The 26,707-nt window shown below is 38.0% G+C and overlaps 1 long non-coding RNA gene across 5 annotated transcripts in view; it reads right to left on the bottom strand.

The window, feature by feature from the left end:
• The window catches only part of LOC102153110, a 99,355-nt gene extending 77,336 nt beyond the window's left edge, over nt 1-22,019 (bottom strand). The window contains exons 1-2 of one of the 5 annotated variants that reach the window (XR_005368510.1): nt 21,896-22,019; nt 21,589-21,663 (exon numbers count right to left, since the gene is read on the bottom strand). This is a non-coding gene — a long non-coding RNA (uncharacterized LOC102153110). Of the gene's footprint in view, nt 1-3,462; nt 3,549-21,588; nt 21,664-21,895 lie in introns of those variants that run through there. The other 4 variants (XR_005368506.1, XR_005368507.1, XR_005368511.1 and 1 more) reach the window with 4 other exon arrangements.
• Nucleotides 22,020-26,707: the final 4,688 nt, after the last annotated feature.

The raw sequence follows: 26,707 nt of genomic DNA, 5'->3' as shown, positions 1-26,707 counted from the left end.
GTCATACTTAAATACAATAGAGCTTTATTATATGCAAGTTCAAGAAGCAGTATGGTATTACAAAGAATCAAATAGTACTTGTACAAAGTCCATGGGCATTGACATCATTCTAAAGAATTTAAATCCCACTTTGACATAAATAAATAAATAAATAAATAAATAAATAAATAAATAAATAAATAAATCCCACTTTGATCATTTACCACTTGGGTAAATTTTGGAAAAGGCAAACTTAAATTGTTTGGATGATAGTTCAATCATTTATAAAAATATGACTGCAATACTTAAGATTGTTGAGGCCATTAAAGGAAAAAAAAATATATATATATATCTCGATTGGAATTTGAAAGCAATGACCATCAACTTCTCACATATGTTTCAACACTAGATTGTTGGTTTTTTGGATCTGTACAAATACCATTGAGTGTATCAATGTAGAGTCTATTGGATTCTATGTTCATAAAGTACTCACCCACTTAATGACATAATTCCCCTGTAGATTTTCATCATTGGAAACAATATATTTTGAGACTTAGAGAACTCAGCTCTGCTCTAACCACAAAAGCATTTTGAGGAAAGTGAAAGTCAACAAAAGAGAAGACAGGCAGTGACAAATGTATTCCTCAACAACAATAATTGAGTCTGTTCTTCAACTCCCCACAAATTAAGAGTCACCATTAAGTATAGAAATAAGGAGGAGGGGGGATCCCTGGGTGGCTCAGTGGTTTAGCGCCTGCCTTTGGCCCAGGGCGCGATCCTGGAATCCCGGGATCGAGTCCCGCGTCGGGCTCCAGACATGGGAGCCTGCTTCTCCCTCCCCCTGTGTCTCTGCTTCTCTCTGTGTCTCTGTCTCTGTCTCTGTCTCTGTCTCTCTCTCTCTCTCATGAATAAATAAATAAATCTTTAAAAAAAAAAGAAATGAGGAGGATAAAAAACCTCTCAGGTTGAATTTGGATTTATATTTTCATGTGTCATCTAAATAGAACTCTTCTTGTTTCCAATGGAATGAATTTAGCTTTGGATACTGTCATTCATTTCCAGTGAGGTATTACAAATACTTGAACCAGTAAGTTTGAATCCATTAAAAAGGATTAGCAATTTTTAAAGATTTTATTTATTTATTTATTTATTTATTTATTTATTTATTTATTTATTCATGAGAGAGAGAGAGAGAGAGAGAGAGAGAGAGAGAGAGAAAAGCAGAGACACAGGCAGAGGGAGAAGCAGGCGCCATGCAGAGAGCCCGACGCGGGACTCAATCCCGGGACTCCAGGATCACGCCCTGGGTGGAAGGCAGGTGCCAAACCACTGAGCCACCCAGGGATCCCAAGGATTAGCATTTTTGTGCACTTTTATTAAAAAGTTATTTATCACTTACCTTTGATAACATCCACTTAGAAAAAAAATACTTATTTACATATTTGTTTTCATTAGGTAAAGAGTTCCTTCATCTCTTTTTTGTATTTCTTGTTAGCCACAGATTCACAATATGTTACATTTTCTCATTTGTTGCATCACTTATGAAAGAGAAGGTAAGGGATAAAGGAATTTGGTAGCTAAGTTGTGCTCTTTTGGCTTGCTCTAACTAGACATCCAAACTGTAGAAAAATGGGATCCCTGGGTGGCACAGCGGTTTGGCGCCTGCCTTTGGCCCAGGGCGTGATCCTGAAGAACCGGGATCGAGTCCCACGTCGGGCTCCCGGTGCATGGAGCCTGCTTCTCCCTCAGCCTGTGTCTCTGCCTCTCTCTCTCTCTCTCTCTGTATGACTATTATAAATAAATAAAAATTTTAAAAAAATAAAATCTTTAAAAAAAAAAAAACAAACTGTAGAAAAATACAGCAGAGTCTTGCCTAAATTGTGTCTACATTGACATCATTTTTCTTCTCAAGGAGAAATTATTGTTAAAAATGAGAAATCAGACCTCTCAGTACATTCTGATAGTGTCTCACATATAAATAAACTTGGTAAACATTAGATTAATATAAACATGAATGAACCAGAAGGCTTAAATCTGTTAATTAAGATGGCACCTTTCTGCAAGAATTATTTCTATAAATCAGAAACCATTTAAAATTCAGAACCATGAGAAAATTGATATGTTTCATTAAGCTGAATTATCAAATAAATGAAGCTTACCACTTACAATCCTAAATGTTGTTTTAATGGGAACATTTCTAAAATGTACGCACACTACTCAAACTGAGATTCATCCCCTTGAACAGCAGCGCCTGTCTTGTGCTATTATACAATGAAGCTCCCAGGGTGAATCCAACTGGCAGTATTTAAACGTCCATGTAGCATAGGATTTGAAGTTGCTTGCCACTAATTTTTAGATTTTATTTTTGTTTTCTCCCTCAGTCTCAGGTTGAAAGCACTTCCCTTTTGTTGCATCAAGATATCTATCTCTAGGACCTTTTGTTTGTTCTTTCATTCTTGATTGCATGTTACAGTTTTGGAGTTCATAAACCAGATCATTTAGTACTTCTGATTCACGGGGGCAATGTCATGGGGATTTCCATCAATTATGTGTATGAACTCTTAGGATATCACTTGGTGACTCCCAAGTCCTTTTGATCATTTTTTGAGTCCTTGGCCTATCTAGACAGTTGGACTGCCAAACTGACCACAATAATTTAGATATCACCCGAATCCTATCATGCAGCTGCTGCTAACAAGCAAGCCTTACTCATTGGCATCTCTTTTTTCCCCCTAAACCAGAACCCTCTGTTTCAATCAACAACAATCTTCTCTTCTAAGCCTATCTAAAACACATCTATCTGATCCTTCATAAAAAGTTCCTAACACACAGACTTCTCAAATATGTGTTCTAATGTGAGTTTGAGGCTCCTGGGTAAATATATAGTGCTCTAGAGAATATATCTTCGTAAAAAATAAAAACTAATGTAGTAATAGTTCCTAAAGCATTAATGCTTCCAACCACTCTGGAAAATGAGTTTATTTAGTGATATTTTATACATGAGGAAATTGAGAGTTGGAGAATTATAGGAAAGTATTTTGCCTGAAGTCATATGGCTAGAAAACAGTGAAGTAAGAGTAAAAATTTCATTTTGTCTCTCATAAGAGACCATGCCTTCTCTTGTGCTCCATAGTCTGTATTTTAATGCAAGTTTTACAAATATCTTTTAGTTATTTTAGTATATGATTTTCCCTAAAAGCATCTCAACAGAGGGTCATAAATGAAAAGTTTTAAAGTAGAAGCAACTCCAATGACAACCCAAGCGGACGTTATTTAAAGATGAAGACCCTATCTAAATAGAGAACCAGCAGAGGCTGAACCTACAACTGGCATTTCCTTAAGCCCATGCATGATGTGCCATGAGTAGTCCATTCCACAACATTTGAGAAAGTAAGAGACTTACTCTGGATCACACGTGAGACCTACACACCCAGTAGTTATCACTATGTACAAAAAAACAGCATGAACGATGATGTCCCTTACCTTGGCACTGAAACAGCTAAAATCCAAAAATTTTCACTTCCGGAAAATTTTGGCATTCCTGCGACAACAGTATCTTACTTCTCCAGGCAAGCTGAAAATGTTGAAGTGCTGTTACAGTTGTGCCATCTGCTGGTAATTATGTGGAATACACAAATCAGTTGACAACAGATTTTTCCAAGTGACCATTTTCTTTCTTTCTTTTTTAAGATTTTATTTATTTATGAGAGGCACAGACATAGGCAGAGGGAGAAGCAGGCTCCCTGCAGGGAGCCCAATGAAGGACTCCATCCTAGGACCCCAGGATCATTACCTGAACCAAAGTCAGATGCTCAACCACTGAGTCTCCCAGACATCCAATGACCATTTTCTTTACATTAACTTGGTAGATGGGCCTTATTTATAGGCTCCAAAGTGTACAGTAATATAAGCATGGATACCGACGATACAAAGAGTGAAATTGGGGGAATCAATGAGCTACTAAAAACTAGAAAGTATGCCTATTGGTTCAGGGCCAACTCACAAACTTCTGCAATGACATTTAAAAAATTCAATGAAGCCTAGGGCCCAAAAACATAAATAAATTTTTAAAAATGAATAACCATGTAAAAATGAAACTTCTGTATGACAGTTATTGATACAATACACAAATAGAACTCTATTAATCAGAATAGGCAGACAGTAGTTTACAGTTCACTACCACATCTCCAGTTTCCAATAATCCACTCATCCAATATTTACTTAAAAACTCATTCAACCAGTATCTATTGGGTACCTGCTTTGTTCTAGGACTTATTCTATGAACTGGAAATCCAGTTGTGAACAAAACAAGTTCTTTCCCTAAAAGAGCTCACATTCTAGATGGAGTGAGTGGGAGGAGGGGAGAGAAAAATCAAATGAGTAGATATGCTTCAGGTGGTGATAAGTGATATGAAGATGGACAAGCAGACAAGAGTGTAGAGTCAGGAGGACACAGAGAATCAGGAAAGTGCTATCTCGCAAGGGAGATAGTGTGGAGGTATACGAGGGAGCCATGCAGGAGGGGAAGAGTGTGCTAGGCAGAGAAAACAGCAAAAAACAAAGGCCTTGAAACAGGTGCAAGCTTGTCTATTTGAGGAACATTAAGTAAGGTTATGTCCATGTAGTGAATTGAATGAAAGAAATGGTGGTAGGGCATGAAGTGGCCTGACAGTGAGGACCCAGACTCCATGTGGTCTTTAGGTCATGGTAAGAAACTGGATTTTCCTCTGAATGAGAAAGAAAGCCATCAGAAGGCTTTGAGACAAAGAAGTGTGAGGGGGAGACAGCTATTAGCCATAGTGACAGCAGTTTTGTCACACAGGAATGTATTCAGGAATACCGTTAGGCAGAGGAACATCTCTTAAAACTGTCCTTCTAGATGTTGTGATCCTGAAGCTGGTAACTCATCCCAGCCATTTTTTTCCTGAATGTTCTTCCCCTTATTAGGCTTGGCTAGAAGGCTGCCCTGTTATGATTCATCTATAGATCTTAGGAAAGTTAACTTGGATCATTTCTTCATCACTATCTCAATATTATCAGACTTAGCATCTTGCTTTTCACAGGAATATACACTGATATTCTCATGCCTTGACCTTTAAAGCAAAATTAAAGTAATACAACATGAATTAATGTAGGTCGTAAGCCAGCATGACACATTGAAGATAAATGCTCAACAAAGAATGGAAAAAGAAAAGTTTGGTACAATCTGAACTATTATAAATTCCTGCAAAAATGCATGCCTCACAAGCATCATATAAATATAAATACATATACATATATTTAAATATTTTGCTTATTTATTTATTGAGAGAGAGAATATGTGTACAAGTGGGGGGAGGGACAGACGGAGAGAGAAAATCTCAAGCAGACTCCGTGCTGAGTACACCCAATACCAGGGTCCATGCCATGACCCTGAGATCATGACCTGAGCCTATATAAAGAGTGGGACTCTCAATCAACTGAGCCATCCAGGTGCCCCAGCATCTTATATTTTATATACCTAAAATTGAACTCATGTTATTGACTCCTAGCAACCAAACTTGCTCTTCTCACTATAATCTATTTTAGTAAATGACACCACCTCATACCCACTTGCATATGTCTGAAAACTTGGAGTCTTTCTTGACACCTACTTCTCTCATATCCTATATCCTTAATCAATCACCAAGTACTACTGATTCCATAAATTATTTCTATCTCCTCTGACCCTTTACCATAATCTGTTTCCAAGCCACAATTATTGCTCATCTGAACACTATACTGATTCATATGTGATTTCCCCTTATTGTTCAGTCTATCCATACCCCATTCACTTGACTGTCTACCCACAGTCAAAATTCTCTATTAAAAAATTATGCTTCTTCTTCCCTGTTTAAAATTCTTAGTAGCTTCCCACTATCCTTAGAAAAACATTCAAAATTTCTTAGAATTGTCTCTTCCAAACTACACATCCATACACAGAGGATATTGGGTGATCCAGTGTGATCAAAGTGAGTACCCTCGACTCTGTGAAAAGGTACATGCCTGCTTATATGCTACAAAATCATATAGCCCATTAAATCTACAAACTCCTGTCCTAATAAATCTACACCTTCTCTTGATTTCCAAATTTTCTCAAACATTTAATTTTTTCAAAAATATCCTGAGAACGTCAACCAGTATCAATGGGAAATTATTTTAAATATAACATTGTTAAACAAAATACCTAGCTACTCAACCATTTTCTTTACAGCTTCCTTCCAAAGACTGTGGGCCCTAAATCTCTCACAGTGTACTTTTTCAAATGTGACCCAAGTACAACTAAATCTGAAGAGAGAGGCGGAGTCAGTTTTCATCAGTCCCTCACTGGCTTTTATGACAGCATCAAATTGATGAATTATAAGTAATCATAGCATGTGTTGAACACCACCCAGGTCATTAGTTTGCTATCTAGTTGTCAATAAAAATCATAAACCAAAGAAGGATAACTATTACAAAAGAAAAGGGAAAAGCTGTTAACATAAATAAATCTCCCACATAATCAAATATGAAAACAGATGTAGCTAAGGATCTTGAGTAGACTGATTACCATATGACTATAGGCAAGTTATTTAATCTCTCTGAAATTCAATATCTTTATTTAAAGGTAGGCCATTTATGCTGGGAAAATTGGACATCCACATGCAGAAGAATGAAACTAGACCATTCTCTTATACCATACACAAAGATAAATTCAAAATGGATGAAAGAACTAAATGTGAGACAAGATTCCATCAAAATCATACAGGAGAACACAGGCAACACCCTTTTTGAACTTGGCCACAGTAACTTCTTGCAAGATACATCCATGAAGGCAAGAGAAACAAAAGCAAAAATGAACTATTGGGACTTCATCAAGATAAGAAGCTTTTGCACAGCAAAGGATACAGTCAACGAAACTAAAAGACAACCTACAGAATGGGAGAAGATATTTGCAAATGACATATCAGATAAAGGGTTGGTTTCCAAGCCCTATAAAGAACTTATTAAACTCAACAGCAAAGAAACAATCCAATCATGAAATGGGCAAAAGACATGAACAGAAATCTCACAGAGGAAGACATAGGCCAACAAGCCCATGAGAAAATGCTCTGCATCACTTGCCATCAGGGAAATACAAATCAAAACCACAATGAGATATCACCTCACACCAGTGAGAATGGGGAAAATTAACAAGGCAGGAAACAACAAATGTTGGAGAGGATGTGGAGAAAGGAGAACCCTCCTGCACTGTTGGTGGGAATGTGAACTGGTGCAGTCACTCTGGAAAACTGTGTGGAGGTTCTGCAAAGAGCTAAAAATAGATCTGCCCAACGACCCAGCAATTGCACTGCTGGGGATTTACCCCAAAGATACAGATGCAATGAAGGGCAGGACACCTGCACCCCGATGTTTCTAGCAGCAATGGCCACAATAGCCAAACTGTGGAAGGAGCCTCGGGGTCCATCGAAAGATGAATGGATGAAGAAGATGTGGTTTATGTATACAATGGAATATTCCTCAGCCATTAGAAACGACAAATACCCACCATTTGCTTCAACGTGGATGGAACTGGAGGGTATTATGCTGAGTGAAATAAGTCGATCGGAGAAGGACAAACATTGTATGGTCTCATTCATTTGAGGAATATAAAGGATAGTGAAAGGGAATAGAGGGGAAAGGAGAAAAGATGAGTGGGAAGTATCAGAAAGGGAGACAGAACATGAGAGACTCCTAACTCTGGGAAACGAACTAGGGGTGGTGGAAGGGGAGGTGGGCAGGGGGTGGGGGTGACTGGGTGACGGGCACTGAGCGGGGCACTTGATGGGATGAGCACTGGGTGTTATTCTAGATGTTGACAAATTGAACACCAATAAAAAATAAATTTATAAAAAATAAGGCCATGTAGAAAGAAATAAAAACTCTATAGGATTAAAAAATAAACTATATACGTAAAGCAAATGAGAGGGATCCCTGGGTGGCGCAGCGGTTTGGCGCCTGCCTTTGGCACATGGTGCGATCCTGGAGACCTGGGATCGAATCCCACATCGGGCTCCCGGTGCATGGAGCCTGCTTCTCCCTCTGCCTATGTCTCTGCCTCTCTCTCTCTCTCTCTCTCTCTGTGACTATCATAAATAAATAAAAATTAAAAAAAAAATTTTAAAAAAAAGCAAATGAGAATTGGCAAGAATTAAGCAAGTGTTAAACCTCATATCCAATCACATTTATATCTGACATAATAAAATCTTAGATTTTGCAAATTAATGACTTTCTTAAAAGAACAATACTATAAATTAAAGGCATTTTCCCCTTGTAATATTGAAAAACCACTGGCTTTAGAATAATTTTAGTAAGAACTGACCTAAAAGGAAATCTAGTGATTAACTGTGAATATCATTAGCTGAACTATTGCTGCTACTTCCTGGGTAGAGTCGATCACAGGAGCTTGTCTACACTGAAGGGGCTGTGGACCATGTAGAATTCACTGGGTAAGAAGAGAATTATGCACCATATGTGCACTGTACGATCAGCTGTTTTGTCCTGTCATTTGTCTCCAGCTGAGGACTCAGCCAATAGTCAGCAACAAGCATGAGATATCTGAATGCATATCCTTCCAAATGATTCTATTACCCAATCATTAAGAACCCCCAATTTCTTAGTCTTTGAAGATGAGGCCCTAGACATCATGAAGCAGAGAAGAGTCATCCCTCTATTCTTGTGCCCTGAATTCCTTTCCCACAGAATATGTGAATATAATAAAGCAGTTGTAAACCAGTAAAACAACTAGACCAATCTGCTTTAGGACACTTGTTAGGGAATAGTAAGTGGTAGAGAAACGTGGAGCCTGGAAGTAGGGAGCCTTCATGATAAAAACATGGCCTTGGCTTTAACACCAGGCTAGATGGGATCTGACTAGACCTTTAGGAGACCATTTGTAAAGCTGAAAATACCTCAGGGAGACAGTTAAAGGATGGGCAGACAGAAGAAAGTGTTATTGGACATTGGAGGAAAGAAGATGCTTGCTGTGAAGTGTTAGAGAGTTTAGCAAAACTGTCGCCTTTGGTAACATAGAAAATAGCAGAAAAAGTAACATTTGAATTAGAAGTCTGGGACATGTGGGTTATGCATATAGCAATGTACAATCACTTGTAAATAAATCATAATGACTCATAAAGACCTTTAATTACTGCCTGTGGGCTGTTTCTGAAGCCTTTCAGCTGTGAGTTTTTAAATATTTTATTTGAATTCAATTTGCCAACATATAGTATAACACCCAGTGCTCATCTCATCATGTGCTCTCCTTACTGACCGTCACCCAGCTACCTCATCCCCCCACCTTCCTCCCCTTCTGCAACCCTTTGTTACCCAGAGTTAGAAGTCTCTCATGATTTATCTTTCTCTCTAATTTTTCCCCACTCATCAACTGTGACTTTTGAGTTTAATCTTTTGAGGTCTTTTTTCTGTTTGTTTTTTTTTTAAACATTTACTCATTTCAGAGAGAGAGTGCACATGTGCACATGAACAGAGAGAAGGGGCAGAGGGAGAAGGCTCCACACTCAGGGCAGAGCCCCCTACAGGGCTCAATCCCACAACCCTGAGATCATGACCTGAACCAAAATCAAGAGTTGGTTGTTTAACTGAATGAGCCACCCAGGGACCCCTGTCTTAAGATCTTTTCAATCTCTATTCCACTAAGTCTTACAGGCATTGTTAGTGGCATTTCATCTATGCATTGATATACCAAAGTTAATATTAATAACTAAGAAATTGAAGAACATAATTTATTGGCATTTGTGTAGTAATCACAAGACCAAAGGAAGGACATACACAAATGTGTTCTTTGTTAAATAATGGTAACAAATAATGTTTATATAAGGCTTTAAATTGACAATAAGTATTGCCATATATAATCTCACTTGGTTTTCTTCGTTACCCTGTTAAGTAGTTGTCATTCCATTTCTTTATGTGAAAATTATCCACAATAAGTTATTTGCCCAAATCTATAGTTAATAAGTGTCTGACCAAGGACTGTATGCCAGGTTCTCTAATTCAAAGACTTTTGTTCTTTTTGAGAAAGAATTCTATGTATTTGTTACTTGTAAAGTTTTTGATTAGAGGTTCCTACATATTATGATAGTTGCAATTATTAGCTGTTAAAGGACAAAATTTCATCAAATTGAGAGTCCCATTATGTCCTCTACATGCCACTCTAAAAATAAGAGCTATACCATAGTCAAGTGTTTAAAAGAATAGGAGAAGGATGCCTGGGTGGCTCAGCGGTTGAGCGTCTGCCTTTGGCTCAGGGCATGGTCCCAGAGACCCAGGATTGAGTCCTGCGTTGGGCTTCCTGCAGGGAGCCTGCTTCTCCCTCTGCCTCTGTCTCTGCCACTCTCTCTGTGTCTCTCATGAATAAATGAATAAAATCTTTAAAAAATAAAAGAATAGGAGAAAATATAGATTATTTCAAATAAATGTGAAGAAAAATATTAGAAAAAGTTATACTTTTCTAACCTGGTAATTATTCCCATTGCCAGGTACTTCATGTTCAGACGGATTCACTGCAGGCTCCATTAAGTAATACTTCTTGATGAACTTTAATTTAATTTATTAGAATTTAATTTCCATAAAACTTAGTAGAAATATGGGCTGTCACAGAGTTTTTAAAAGGAGTCATCTAGTCTGACTATAGCTATTTTGTGAAGTAGAATAAAAGTGCCTTTATTATCTAACTCTTTAGTTCTAAATTATTAATAAAGCAATCTATATTTGTTCTTTGTTAGTATCCAAGGAAACTCTATGATTTAATTGATCTCAATAAGCATGTCTTGAGTATAACCATATGCAAGGTACATGCTGCAGACCTGGAAGCATATAATGGCAATAACCTATGGTCCCTGATCTCCAGTGAAAGCAGCCCACAAACACTTGCATTGACAGAGCAGACTTTGGCAAGTGCCATACATGGAGGGATTATATGTGGTAGAGGAACTGGAGAAGAGATTTAATCCAGACCCACACTGTGTGGGAAAGCTTTAATAAGAAAATATATAAATAAATAAATAAAAGAAAATATAAGTGCACTTAAAGCCTCCAAGACTTGGGGCACCTGGGTGGCCCAGCGGTTGAGCATCTGCCTTCAGCCGAGGGTGTGATCCTGGAGTCCTGGGATCAAGTCCCACATCAGGGTCCCTGCAGGGAGTCGTCTTCTCCCTCTGACTATGCCTTTGCCTCTCTCTCTGTGTCTCCCATGAATAAATAAAATCTTTTTTAAAAGCCTCCAAAATTTGAAGGATGATAAATACTCATATTTCCACTTCAGTTCTATTGAACTATTTTTAATATCCCTATTTGGTAGGCTTGGTTTTGTAAATCCAAGTTCTCAGCAACAACTTTGTATTTAATTCTATATGTATTGATTGTTCATAAAACTTTCATGTAAATTATGACCAATATATCATGGCCTGTAAGACATTTTTCAATAAATAGCATTCATCTTCTCCACTAGACAAGAGATAAATAAAACACATAGTAAAGATGGGCCCAAACTAACATCTGTACTGAGAAGCTTGTATAGGGAGAGAGGGAGATGGAGCAACACGTGATCCAAATGCACCTGTTAAGCAAACCTTGCTTAATTTACTTGCCAGTCACAGCAAAGCCTGTGGATCAGCTTGCCAATCTATTCTCTGGAATTCTGGGCACTGCTGGAGACTGACAGAAAGACCAAAGCTTGGTAAAGAGAGTTTTGATTTTTAAAAGAGAGAAGGAAAAGAAATTCCATAATCCAGGAATCTTGAGTTTGACCTCAGGCAATATCTTGAACTAGGTTATTTAAAGGGGGATTTACTGCTGTGGTGGGTTTGTGTCTTCCCCAAAATTCATAGATTGAAGTCCTAACCACCAGTATCTCAGGATATGGCTATATTTGGAGATAGGGTCTTTAAAGAGGTGATTAAGTTAATATGAGGTCAGATGGTGGGCTCTAATCCAATATGACTGGTGTCCTACATTTGATCTCATCCAAACGGCCAAAAAACAATATGACTGGTGTCCTTTTTGGAAAAGGATGTTAGGACATAGATACACACAGAGGGATGACCATGTGAGGACACAGGGAGAAGGTGGCCATCTACCAGCTAAGGAGAGAAACCTCAAAAGACACTAGTCCAGGGCACCTGGGTGGCTCAGTGGTTGAGCATCTGCCTTCAGCTCAGGTCATGATCCCTGGGTCCTGGGATCAAGTCCCGCATCAAGGAGCCTGCTTCTCCCTCTGCCTATGTCTCTGCCTCTCTCTCTGTGTCTCTCATGAATAAATAAATAAAATCTTAAAAATGAAGAAGTAACTAATCCTGCTAACACCTTGATCTCAGAATTCTAGCCTTCAGAACTGTGAAAAAATAAATTTCTGTTACTTAAGCCACTCCTGTCTGTGGTATAAGTTGTGGCAGCCCTAGCAAGCTAATACACCTGCTAAGCTAAGTACTAATCACATGGCCACAACATAAAGACAATGACCTTTAATGACTGTTACCACAGTAAATGGGTGCCTAGGTGACTCAGTCGGTTTAATGTCTGCCTTCAGCTCAAGGGTCCTAGGATCAAGGTCCACACTGGGCTCCCTACTTGGCAGGGAGCCTACTTCTCCCTCTCCCCCTGCTTGTGCTTTTGTGTACTCTCTCTCTCTCTCTCTATCTCTCTCCCCGTTAAATAAATAAAATATTTTTTTAAAAAAAGTTACAATAAAAACTATGATTTTTAATGATTTTTATGATTTTTTTATGATTCTCTGTACTCATTATATCATTCAGAACCTGGTCACAAGAGATAAGTCACACCAGTTATTTTAACAGAAGTAATCCAAAAAATTGTTAATTGGAAAAAAAAAGTGTTAACTAGCTGTCTTAGTTTCCAGGGGCTGCCGTAACTTAGTACTACAGACTGGATGGTTTCAACACCCGAAGTTTATTGTCTCCTAGTTCTAGAGGCTAGAGGCCCGAGATTAAAGTATCAGGAGGATTGTTTCCTCCTGGGGGCTGTAAGGGAGCATCTGTGAGGGAGAATCCTGGTTTCTGGTGGTTTACTGGCCATCTTTAGCATGCCTTAGTTTGCTGTTGTTACAGCACGCTGGTGTCTGCCTGTCCACATGGCATGCTCTCTGTGGCCGTGTCTGTCTCTGTGACCACGCTTCTCCTTTCTATGAGGACACAGTTATATTGCATTAGGACCCACCCTAATGGTCTCATCTTAACTGGGTCATCTGTGAGGACCTGCAGAACCAACACTAAAATGGAGTCTCTTGTGTCGGGGCAGAAATGAAATTGGCCAATGCAGGTGCTCTAAAGAAAATAAAACTTGGGGCACCTGGGTGGCTCAGTGGTTGAGCCTCTGCCTTTGGCTCAAGGCATGATCCCAGGGTCCTGGGATCGAGTCCTGCATTTGGGTTCCCTGCAGGGAGCCTGCTTCTCCCTCTGCCTATGTCTCTGCTTCTCTCAGTGTGTCTCTCATGAATAAAAAAAGGTCTTAAAAAAAAAAAAGAAAGAAAGAAATTTAACCTTACTTAGCAGAAGTTGTAAGAAATGACAGCTCTTCTCAGAAACTAGTAGCAGATGCCAGCCAATCCCCAAACACCAAGTCTATCCATGCCATCTCTGGACTTCTTGTTCCCTGACTCAACTACCCTGATCCAAGTAGGGAAAAAGGCCACTTTTTTCAGCTGAAAAAAGCCTAATAACTTCCACAGTTACCCCATAAAAATCCCTTGGTCTGTGAGCAACTCAAAACTCATTGCTCCTAGAGCTTTGAGTTTCCTGGCCTGCAGGTTGAAACCCTCACAATAAATTCTTCTTTCTCCTTTGTTTTACTGTTTCTGATAGACCCTATCCCCAAATGAGGGCATATTCACAGGTAGTAGGGGGTAAGGAACTTCACATCTTTTGAAGGGACACAATTCAATCCATAATATGAGGTAACCTAAAAAGCAAAGCATCTTCACAGAGGTAGCAACTGTAGGCAGAGCTAACACTCCTGAAGTTGGAGGAGCAAAGAAAAGGAGTTGATTATTACAATGTAAAAGCCTGGAGGAGGGGCCCCAAGAAGCTGAAGCTCAGTCACCTGAGGAAGAAGCACTTGCTCTCAGCTGGTGGTGGTGCCTCTGAGGCAGTGCACTGAGGCTGCTCCCGCAAGGACTGCAAACACTCAAATGTTGGGGAAGTTGGATTCAGCTGCTGTACATGAAGGCACTGCTTCCGAGTGAAGTGTCACCTGGAGGATGCCCCCCAAGAACTGCAGGGGAACTGCAAGAGAGGGGAAGAAGCCTCCTTCTTCCTCCTTCAGTCTCTAATGCCCCCTGTGGGCAGATCTCCGCAGGGAGCAGCTGACAAAGCAGAGCTGTGGTTTGCAGAGCTTCCAGCCCCAGCATCGCAAAGCAAAGCAAAGCAAAGCAAAGCAAAGCAAAGCAAAGCAAAACAAAGCAAAGCAAAGCAAGGATGGTTGGTAGCTGAGGAAAAAAAATCCATATCCAGCACATTTTTCATTGTTTAATTTGATTGAGTCAGGATCAGCAAATGACTCTGTGACTAACAGAGAAAAATGTCTGAGATTGTGGTCCTGCAAATTTGTTTTTTTTTAAGATTTATTTATTTTTAGAGAGATAGAAAGCATGGGGGAGGGGCAGAAGGAGAAGGAGAAAGAGAATCTCATGCAGACTCTGCACTGAGCGCATAGCCTGACTCAGGGCTCAATCCCACAAACCTGAGATCAGGACCTGAGCCGAAACCAAGAGTTGGACATTTAACTGACTGTACTACTGAAGTTTCCCTGTGGCCCTACAAATATTGACCTAAAGGTGTTGCAAAATTCCTGGATTTGTGGTTACTGGTATATATAAATTTTGCCTTAAATTTTTTGTCTATTAAATGGGTATGATAATATAAATATCTTGTAGGATTGTTAAAAGGATACATAAAAAGCACACAGAACACTAGATGACACAAAGAGTTCAGTACTCATTAAATAAATGCTAGCTAATATTTCATTACCATCATGTTTAAATAGATAATCAAAAACTAAAACATTAACCTGTTTTAGGGACGATATTTTCCTATACAGGGAATTAATGAAACTTAAGATACAGGCATTTGCTCATTGCCAATAAAACATCTGCAAATAAATGAAAACAATATGATTGTCTACTACTAATTGATAGTGGCTCCCTGGATTTGCTGCTCTGAGAATCTGAGGCGCCATCTGGGTTTGGAGGGAAAGAAGTTCAAAATTAGTTAGCGATCTCTACTAACTGCATGAGAGAAGTCATAGGTGGAACTCCTGTCTCCTCCACGATTTTATCAACATTGGTAAAATGGTATGGCTTTAGGGTCAAAACTTTATTCAAATTCTAGACTGAGAATGGAGATAACACCTTCTCCAATGGTAATTTTGAGGATTAAATGAAACAAAAAGAAAGAGAATTCTACCATCTTTATGGAACTCAGTATTAGTTGTTCTTTCTCCTATATGCAGTAGGACAACAATGCATAATAAACCTATAACTGTGTTTATACTTATTAAATTTCATAATGTTGTTATGATTTAATCAGCTATATAAAAAATAGTCATTATAAAATGCATTTTCTTATAAAATGGCTAACATATTCCAAATTTATTTATTCTATAGCAGGATACCTACAGTCACATCATTTATCCCTCAAACTTAAATGAAACTGTTTTTGGAGAATGACTAAGTATGGATAAAGTTTGGCCTCTCTATACATATAATTACTTCACCATCTACAGGTGATGCAGATTAAATGTGATTTGTTATCTTTCCTTATCTATTGCTGAATTAGGAGACAATTTTCTTTTACTTTTTTACTAATATGAAGGGCAATAAAATGCAATTTTTCATCATCTGAGAAACAAAAGGAACAATTTCATGGGTAAAAATAAGTAGCTTCCATGGAGGAAGATCTGGTTAGAATAGACCCTTGTTTTTTTGTGAAAAGGTTAGTGTCCATGTTTCAGTTTTGCCATTAAATGAATTTCATGAACTTCATGTAGTTCCGTGAAGTATCTGCTGCAGATAGTGCATTTTTCTAACATACTCTTTCAAAGGCGTCCCTTACAGAAATCAAAAGTACTCTATACTTGTCAAAAAAATCTGGTGAACATATAAATATTCATAAATAGCATCAGACAGACATGTTATTTCTCGGATCTTCAGTTTTCTTTCTACTTCATTGTTCAAATAGGCAGCACCACCTGGTGGCTAAATAAAATTATTGAAATTTTATTGCATCTTAAAAATGAAGAAAATGTAGTCAGCAGCAGAAAAATACCTAATTATTTTTTACATTAAGTTGGGGCTATTCCTTATAAATTTTTATGCTTACTGGTTTTCTCGTTTTAGTTATGTCTAGTTTTAAAAATACATACAACTAAACATGACAAGTTTTATCCATTGTTAAATATTCTTGTTTTCTGTATACTCTTTAGTGTTTATGAAAAGATATATTTGTATAATTTTAATGATGCTATTTTTAAAACTAAAATTTAAAATACTTTTGCAAAATTCATCCTCTTGAGACACTTTAATTCACTCACTAAAATTATCTTATTGCTCTTCTCTTGAAACTATTCTCATTTGTAAAGAACCCTAGTCACAGACATTTTAAAAATAACTTTACTTATAAAATACCATCAAAATTAATAGGAGTTATTTGGAGGAAGGCATGTAATTATTACATTGTAATTATGGCTTTAGACGCAGTATTGAGTTTCCAAAGATACACTGGATTTAAAAAGAAAAAAGAAAAAAAGTAGTGCTGCTGCCCTCTTGTGGTTTAAAGTGTGTATTTTTCTCTAGAAATAAAATCCTAGCATCTAAGAAATAATGCTTTTGATATTTAATGACAAAATTGAGTATGAGCTATGTTTTTACATTTGACAAAAGTAATATAATAAATAGTCCACTAACTACCATAGCTAGGAGTTGGAATGTTCTAGTTAATTCTATATCATTGATAATAGAAGCCTGGTGATTAACTTATTTTAATCTGTTTGGTAAAAAAAAAAAATTAACCATAAAAATCCCCTCTCATGTAACTTTTAGCATTCTTCACCCATTCCATGGAATATATTTTTGCAAATGGGTAAGGATAAGCCAGCGCCCTCCAAATGAAACTGGAAACTAGTGTAATTTCCTACTTTCCTAGTGTTACATAGTAGAATAAATTACCTTCAAACTACTTCAAAATTCACACAAAACCAAATACAAAACAAAAACCAAAACCAAAATCCTTTTTCATTTTGCTACTGTTTTAGCCTGGGATAAGTTCAGGAGTCTTTTCCAAGGTCCAGGACGTGCATTTACCTCACTGAAACACTCTGGCCCTTGCAATTATTGCACTGAAAGGAAAACAAGCTTTAGATGCACATTCCAAATGGAAGAGCCAAGCTTCCCTCGCATTGGCTCTGCTGTTCTGCTTCTAGAAATGAATAGTGCTTTTCAGATTTCTCCATATGAACAGGACTAATTCTCTAAGAGCCTACTCCGTGTTTACATCTCTCACCTCCCAAGCACGTTATTGTGGATTAAAGGCAAACAAGACCGAAACAAAGGGATGATTCTGCCCAGGGCCTTAAACCCCAGGCACTGTTTTCCAACTCTCTCTGAAATTTCCTCTGACCACCCCTTCTCTATAATATTCTACAATGCTATCCTATTGAGAAAATAGGATTTTGTGATTACTGAGGAGGGAATATAAAGCAATCGTTTTTATTCTGCCCTTATTTGCTTAGTTCCAGAGGAAACAAGCAGTTGCTAGCAAAAATGGGAGGTATGGCTTGGGGCACCACTGTCCCACGGAGCCTGGCATTCTGGTGCCTCTTGTGGTCTTCATGTGCTACTTTTCCCCTGGGGACTTGGGCTTTTTAACATCACTTCATCTGAGTGGTTTTATTTGAGGAAGGGATATTTCCTTTTTCTCTTTCTTATCTTTTCTTAAGTAGCCTCTAGATTGACCCAGAATACCATTAGCAGAAGAAGAGTGAGAGCAAGGGGAGCGGGCCTGTGGCACTCACCATGCTCAGGGCTGTTCGTACAAGATCAGCGCTGCTGATTCCTATCTATTTAACGGAAAAAACAGGATCTGTAGAGGGCAGAGAGAGGCTGGGTTGTCCAGCTTAGAACGAGACCTGAGTTTTGCATGTCCCAACCATGCACTGAAGAAGTTCCCACCTGATCCTCTGTTCTTTGCTTCCCCAATCAGCTGCAAACACTCATTCTGATCCACAGATCTATTCTATGCTGTCTGACCCTTGAACACGAGAGATAGGGGATATGGTGAAGGAGAAGCAGAGAAAACTGAGAAGCTCACAATGTGGGTACCTTCCTGTCAGGCAGCAACTTCTCTACCCAGATGCAGCCCTGCCACATGCCCCGACCGTGGTGAGCTCTAGCTGTCCCAGAACTCACTGAATCCTTTCCTCTGATTTCCCCAGAAGGGACTCGTAAACCTTCAGTGAGATGAAGGGACGCTCTGTTCAGCATATCTTCTCCTTTAAGAGTCTTGATTACAGTGCCAACATTGCCCTTGCCTCATGCAGCTAGGATGGCTGATGCTACTCATTTGAGAGAGGGAGGGCGAAAGAAGAACTCACTGAGAATCTCTAAGATCCTGGTAAAAATCTGTCTTAGATACCTGTGGGAGAACATATGTTTTTAATTTGATGATTTTCCTTTAAATTTATGTATGCACTTGGCACATTCTCCTGTACACATGTGACATAGATAAGCAACCTTAAAATTTATGTAACAGAAACCATTAGTTGACATAGTACTGGGTGAAACAAATCAGATTTGGAAGAGGGCATACTCTCTCTATAAAAAAACAAAACTAGAGCAATGGTTATCCTTATGGGGATGGTAACTGATATGAAGCACACGGGGGCTTTGGGGATGCTGCTAATATTCTGTTTCTTGATCTGTGTGCTGATTAAACGGGTATATTCACATTATGACAATTAACTACCTTTCCAAACCCATGGGAAGGATTGATTCTAAAGTGTTCTGATTATCCCATTCACCTTGAATTAGACACCCAAAACCCAAAGGCAAGAGGCAGAAGCTCATTTAATTCAAGTTTAGTGAACAAACACAAAAGTAGTATCACTTATCTCTCATCTGCCTCGTCTGGTCTATATATCAAATTAGAGACACTCAGAGCCCAGAGCTTCTCACAGCAGTGGATGTGATGGGAGCCACCATTCTCCTACTACACTTGACTGCTTCTGGCCCATGCCTGAGGGTAGGTATTGAGGGATGGCAAGGAGATGAGCCAACTCTCAAAGCATCTTCTGATCAAGCAGAATGTGCACAGATATTCACCTCCTTTGACCATGCTTCAGCCTCTCACAGTACTCTCTCTACTTGCCACTGTCACTTGGTTAAGTCTTGCTTGCCCTTGTATTGACATCACCAAGTTTCCTCTCAGTGAAATGGGGCTTTATCTGTTAGTGGTTCAGGTATCCATCTTTCTTAGAAAAGCAAATATTAACAAAATTAAAATGTGGCACTTTTAGATAGAAAATGTGATAGAGGAAATGACAAATAAATACTTGCATTTTTAGAAAAGTTGCATCTTCCAAGGCAAGAACATTCAAACAACTTTTTAAGAAAAGTCTCTATACACTCCCACTGTTGATAGAAGTACTATTCCGTGGAAATTTCAATGATGGTGGAAATGTTCTATCCTCTAAACACTAGCCAATGTGGCTAAAGGCTCTTGAAATATGGCTGGTGTGACTGAGGAGCTAAAATGTTAACTTAATTGTAATTTAATTAAACACATGTATCAGACAGTGCAGCTCTATAGGAATACAAGTTCCTTTGCCGCTGTGATCCTGACAGTGTTCTCTTTTATAAACTCCACTACTGAACCGCTGGTGTTTTGCCCTTTATGCTTCAACCACCTTGATTTACTTAAGGTAATTTACATGCCATTTCTCTCCACCATCTCCTTCTTCATCCTGTCCCTTCTGCACAGAGAGCCCTTCTTTCTCATTCTTCCACGTTTTACATCTTTCCACTTCCAGCCTCTTTATCTTCTAACATTCTTGGTCCATTAGGGAAGCATCCTTGACCTACTAATTCTTAGTTAAGTACCCACTTTGTTTCCTTTCCAAAGTATATTGTGCTTCTTTATCATAAAACTCCACTGAAATATAATGATCTCATATGCATCTTCTTTTTCACTGTCTTCTAAGTTCCTTGAGGGTCTTATACATTGTTGTGTTTCCAAGTATTAAGGCAAATAGAATGCATTAAGTAAGGGTTCCATGAATTAATGAATGAATTATAAGGAAAGTAGCAGTCTATCCAAGAGTCTGTAGTGTTATATTTCCAAGTATTAAGGCAATTAGGTTGTATTCAACTAGGGTTTCATGAATGAATGAATGAATTATAAAGAAAGTAGCAGTCTATCCAAGAGTCCATAGCCCAGAGATCTGGGAAGTTAAGGAGTTTGTGGAAGGGGGCAAATACATCTTGAGGGAATCCCCTGGAAAAAAACCCAAAAGTGGTCTACAAATTAATTATAACATACTTATTAAAATTATACTGATCACTTTTAGTGTATTGTGCTATTTTGAGGGCTTTATTTTTGTAAACATAAAGAAGGTTTAAATTCATTCTCAGCCCTGGTTCCTCTAAATTAAGTTTCTGTTGTACGTGGGAGTTCTCAGAACCTCACCTGCAGACCCGTGACTAAAGTCCCTGCCATGTCCTGTGTCTCTGCCCCTGGGAGTCCTGGTCACCCACATATTTGCTCAGAGTTGCTTTGTTCCTCATGGAAGCACACTTGACTGCAGCTGTTTCTCAAACATCCATGCTTAGGGCTCAATGCTGGATGAATTATCCAGAGGATCCTTTGTAAATTTTTAATCACTGTTTTAAAAATGTAAAATTAACATAACAGCAATGTTAAAGCCCATTTTTTAAAAAATGTACTATTACAGAAACTTAATTTAGAGGAACCAAGGCCAAGAATGAATTTAAACCTTCTTTATGTTTACAAAAATAAGGCCCTCAAAATAGCACAATACACTAAAAGTGATCAGTATAATTGTAATAAGTATGTTATAATTAATTTCCACTTACGACCTCTTACTAGCTTTTAAATGTGTTGTTGCTGTCAGAGATAAGATGTGTAAGAAGAGAATAGCAACATTGTAATATTTAGGCCTGGTCCAGTATGCAAAATCCTGCTGCCTTTCTGGTCTTACACCTTGGAATGGGCAGCAATGTGAATATCTCGTAGAGAACAGACGAGAACGGGCATAGAGCCATCTTGGGAAGGAGCCCTCCATGAGGGATCGTTTCCTGCCGGGAGCAAATCCACATTAGCCCAAAGAGACTAGAGATGAACTGTCAGATGTAGCCACCGAGAGGAGCGGCCATCAGTGATTATCTGGGGCTTACATCTACCCATGCCAGAAAATGAGTTTGTGTTCCCCAGCAAGGATTTTTGCACAAAAGCAAGCAAGGATGAGAAAAAGAAGTAGTCTTTGGATAGCATTCGCTGTACCCAGGTGGTTTTAAAGCCATAGATTGCATACCTGTCAAGTTATGCTATGCTTTGCTGAGTCTTCCCTCTTGCCTCCTCCCAGTTCTCACTCTGAAGATGCCAAAGGCTGCATAGTGAAAGGGTGCCAAGAGGTGTAAAATTACATGAAAGATTGAAGTTTCAATATTAGATCAGACTAGACTTTTTTTTAATTTTGAAAGAATTTAAGGCTTACAGAAAAGTTGCAAAAATAGCACAGAGTTCCCATATAATTTCACCCAGCTTCCCCTCAGGTTAGCATCTTATATAACCATAGTACAATTATATAAAGGAATTCATATTGAGTAGAATACTATTACCTGAGCTACAGAACGCAACTGGATTTCACCAGCTATTCCAGTGATGTCCTTTTAATGTTCCAGGATCCAGCCCACATGGTATTTAATTTTTATGTTTCCCTAGTCTCCTCTTTGGTTCTTTCTTGTCTTTTATGACCTTGAAGGAGTCCTGTTGGTTATTTTGTAGATTATCTCTCAGTTTGAGGTTGTTGATGTGTCCTTTCATGATTGGATGAAGGTCATGTATTTTAGCAAGAATACCACAGAACTGATGCACCCTTCTTGATGCAGAACATCAGAGGATATATGATACTAATAAGATAAATTGCGTGTATCTATTGCTAACAGTGCTAACTGGGTGGAGGTGGTGTCAGCCGTTTACCCACTCTAAGGTTGGTAGTCTTCCCTTTTCAACTAATAAAGATCTTGGGGGAAGCTCTTAAAGGCAATGAAAATTCCCTGTTTCTTCTCAAACTTTTGCCTACTAATTTTAGCATCATGCCTATTCTATTTCCCTCATTCTTCTGCATTTAGCAGTTGGAATTATTTTATAAAGGAAGAGTTGTTCTTTCCCTCACATTTATTTACTTTTTCAGTTATTTAGATTTATCAGTATGAACTCAGAGATATTTACTTAATTCTATGGGTTATAAGACAGTATTATCACTATTTTACTCTTCAAAAAGTTCAGCTTTGGCTACTAGGAACTCTTTCAGGTTGGTTCCTATGCCCTTTTGACATGTTCTCACCCTTTTTGGAGTATTTCCTTATTTTTGGCACCAAAAGATAATCCAGGTTGATCTTGTGTTTTCCCTGACCAAAAGCCAGGAACCAACTGCTTCTCCAAGGAGGTTTTTTTGAACCAGGATCCAAGCCAGAATCACACATTTCATTGAATTTTCATGTCTAAACCTAGTTTGATTCCTTGATTCTGTTTTTTTTTTTTCTTTGAAAACCATATTTAGGAACTATCGTGGGGATGTACTAGATGAATTATTACTAAGATTTCATTATTTCTAGACATGCTCAGGAGAAAGTTTGGATGTGTGTGCATATACACACACACACATATATACATTTAGATGTATATGTGTATATATATACATAAACATACCTATATTTCTATATCCATATAAAGCCACATACAACACACGTATATAACAAAAACATTAATCCATATTGATACTTAAGATTCCAATCAAATGTCTCTTGGCTTATTCTAGCTCTCCCCACCCCCTGCATTATTTATAATTTCTTTGTCTAACACTGAAAAAACTAGCTTTCCTTATCTGTAATAGTTAAATTTCAAAGCTGTAAAAATAGCTTTAGAATTGGTAAGCTACAGATCTAGGAGAAACAAATATCCTAACTAGAATAAAATGTTTGTGTATGTTTCTTTTTTCTTTTGTCTTACATTAGCCAGTCAAAATACGATTTCCGTTTTATGTGGTAACGTTTTCATGTTTAATATGATTAGGTCCCTTTATTATAGGTCATATTTACTGTGATTTCCCCATACATTGTTGATTTGTAAAAAAAAAATTACATGCAATAAAATTTGCTCTTTGTGGTGGACAGTCCTAAGGGATTCGACATATGCAGAGTTGTGTATCTACCATAAAAGTCATGATAAGAAGCAATTCCATTAACCTAAAAATTCCCTCATGTTCCTCTTTGTAGTCAGACAATCCTTTCACGCTATCCCTGTTAACCATTGGTTCATTTTTCTTCCTATTGTTCTGCCTTTTCTAGAATGACATATAAATCCTATCATGTAACATGTAGCCTTTTGGATCTGGTTACTTATGGTTAGCAAATGCAATTAAAACTCACGCATTTTGTTTTTTATGGATGTGCCAGTTTGTTTATGCATTCACCAATTGAATAACATCCAGGTTGTTTCTAAATTTGGGCGAGTGTGAATAATCTGCTCTCAACATTCACATACAGATTTGCGTGTAAGATTTTCACTGCACATTTATAAATATCCAGAAAGAGAATTATTGGGTCATTTCATAGCAGTATGTTTAAATTCATAGCAAAATAAAAATTTAAAACCTCTTACAGTGTACTCCACAATATCTACTATTTTGTGTTCCTACTAAGAATGTAGTGACTTCTAGTCACTATACATCTTTGTCAGCATTTGGTACTTAATTATTCAGCCATTCTAAAAATGTGCAGTGGTATCTCTTTGTGGTTTTAATTTGTGTTTTCCTAATGACAAATGATATTGAGTATCTTTTCATATTCCTACTTGCGTTCTGTTCTTTTTTTTTTTCCTTCGGTGAAATGTATATTCAGTTCTTTTATTCTAAAATTGAATTATTGTCTAATTGCTGAGTTTTCAGAGATTTTAATATATTTTAAATAAAAGCCCTTTGTCAGAAATTCAATTTGCAAATACTCTTCCAGTCTGTAGCTTTTCCTATCATTCTCTCAATAGTGAGTTTTGTAGAACAAACATTTTTAATCTTGATAAACTCCAATTTAATTTGTTTTCCTTTATGGATCATGTTCTTGATGTCATATCAAAAAATCAAAGTAATAAAGATTTTCTCCTTCATTGTGTTCTAGGAGGTTACAGTTTTAGGTGTTATATTTAGATCTATAACCCATTTGAAGTTTAATTTTGTATATGCCTATTTCTAGGCCTTCTGTCTTGTTTAATTGATTAACATGTCTATTCTTTTACCATACCATGCTATCTTGATTACAGTAGCTTTGAATTCTGGGCTTTGCACCTTTTGGTTTTGTGATCTTGGAATTTTTAAAAACTTCTTTAGGTCTCAGCTTCCTACCTCTAAAGTGGAGATAAACAAACCTGCTCCATTGGGTTGCCATAAAGGTTAAATGAGATAATACATGTGAAGCGCTCAGCATTGTGCTTAGCATGTAGTAAAAAGGTTTTGGTATCCATATGCATAGTTGAAATCATATTACATTTGACCGTTGAACAATACTGGGGTTACAGGTACTAACCCCTTGTGCAGTCAAGGACTCATATATAACTTTTCACTCCCCGCAAACCTAATTACTAATGATCTACTACTTACTGGAAGCCTTACTGATAACAAGCAGTTGATTAACACATGTTTTGTATATTGCTTGTATTATATACTGTATTCTTACAATAAAGCTAGAAAAATATTAAGATAAATCAAAGAAAACACATTTATAGTAAAAATAATCCATGTATAAGTGAATCTGCACAGTTGAAATCCACGTTGTTCAAGGATCAGCTGTATATTAATATTGCAGGGAGCTCATGGTACTTACAGTTTTGCTTAGCTGGCATTCTTATTTTTAGAAAGCTAATATTGTAATGTAAAGTAATATAATCTATTTATACTCTCTTTGAGATAATTTTTGTTTAGCAAATTCATCTGAGACAACTTTCACCATTAAAGGAAATTTAACATGTGAACTGATTTTATTATAAAGTTTATTTTTTTGCTTCTGTCTCTTAAAAATATTCCGGGGTGCCTGAGTGCTCAGTGAATTATAGTCATTTTCCACCACATATTCTGAGGGCCTACCATGTGCACTCTTCGACATAAAAGTGACATTTTATGTCTGACAGAAGTAACATGAGACCCTTTTAATAGTCCACCGAGAATGATGAAATGATATTGATCATGATTTCTTCCACTGATTCAAGAATGTATTATTTGTAGACAGAACTTAGAACACACATGCTAGGATGTTTACATAGTTTATTTGTTGCTTCCCAGAATGTTTTATTTCTCCTTTTTATAGGGAAAACAGTCTTGAGGAGTTTTCATTTGGTGTTCTCTGGTGCACTTTGCATTTCCAAGGAGGGCATGGGTGGGTGGGTGGGGCTAGTAAAATCTGGGGTGTCTACAGGGTTTGCAACATAGGGAGTACTGATATGCACTGGCACACAGCAGCTACATTCTTTGCTGGTTGCTGGCTCCTCTGTTTGTGTCCATATTGATGGAGGTAATAGCCCTCTTGGTCATATTGTTCCCTCTACAGTTTGAAACCACAGGGCCTTTAAATTTGGCCTCAGAAGCCAGTCCTCCTCTCTGCTATGATGCTCCACTAGCCTGTCAAAGGGGGCTGTTGAGAGCCCTGTGAATCTGCATTTGTCCAGTGGTTGTCTTTTCTTCATGCTTTCCCACTGTTTACAAAAGGCTTTGTGAAGGAAAGGAATGCAAAGGATTTTGATTTTTTTGCTGCCTGATTCAGCTACAGAGTGACACAAGGGTCTGTTCAAAAGGAACACGTGTTTTTCTAGTCCTCATCAACCTGTGAGTATAAATAGGTTTGCATTAAAAACAAATAAGTTTTTTTACTCTTTCCTCTACTTGCTTACGCAGTACTTCAAACTCCTGAAAATCTCCCTTTTCCCAAGAATTAGATTATCTCACATCATCACTTTTGCTCAGCAACTTTGCTGCAACTACTGTAGCTCCACCTGACATTGTTGCTTCTTCTGCCGTGTCATGTGACCCTGGGCTCCACCGGGGTCTTAGCTGGGGGTTACTGCACCTTCCAGGTGGCACTGGCCCTTTTTCTGGGGACCAGGTGGACACTGCCTCTGTTACTTGCTAATGACAGTAACCAAAGTCTCCTATGGGCCCATTGCTCGTGCACTGAGACCTCCAAGGGTAAAACTCAAAGACCGTATCTAAAACCAAGGGGAGAAAGTTACCTTTCTTCTTACAAAGAGGTCTTTGATGACCCTACCCCATGAATTTTGCAGATATTTTCTGATGTTTCATAATTCCAGGTTAGGTCAATTTTATACCCTCTACTCCAAAACTCTACTTTTAAATTGGTAGAGATTACCTAGGATATACTTTGTTA

The sequence above is a fragment of the Canis lupus genome, chromosome 13 (assembly GCF_011100685.1).
Source record: "Canis lupus familiaris isolate Mischka breed German Shepherd chromosome 13, alternate assembly UU_Cfam_GSD_1.0, whole genome shotgun sequence".
NCBI lineage: Eukaryota > Metazoa > Chordata > Mammalia > Carnivora > Canidae > Canis > Canis lupus.
Note: the sequence above shows the minus strand (reverse complement) of the source record. Positions and strands in the feature narration are given on the sequence as shown.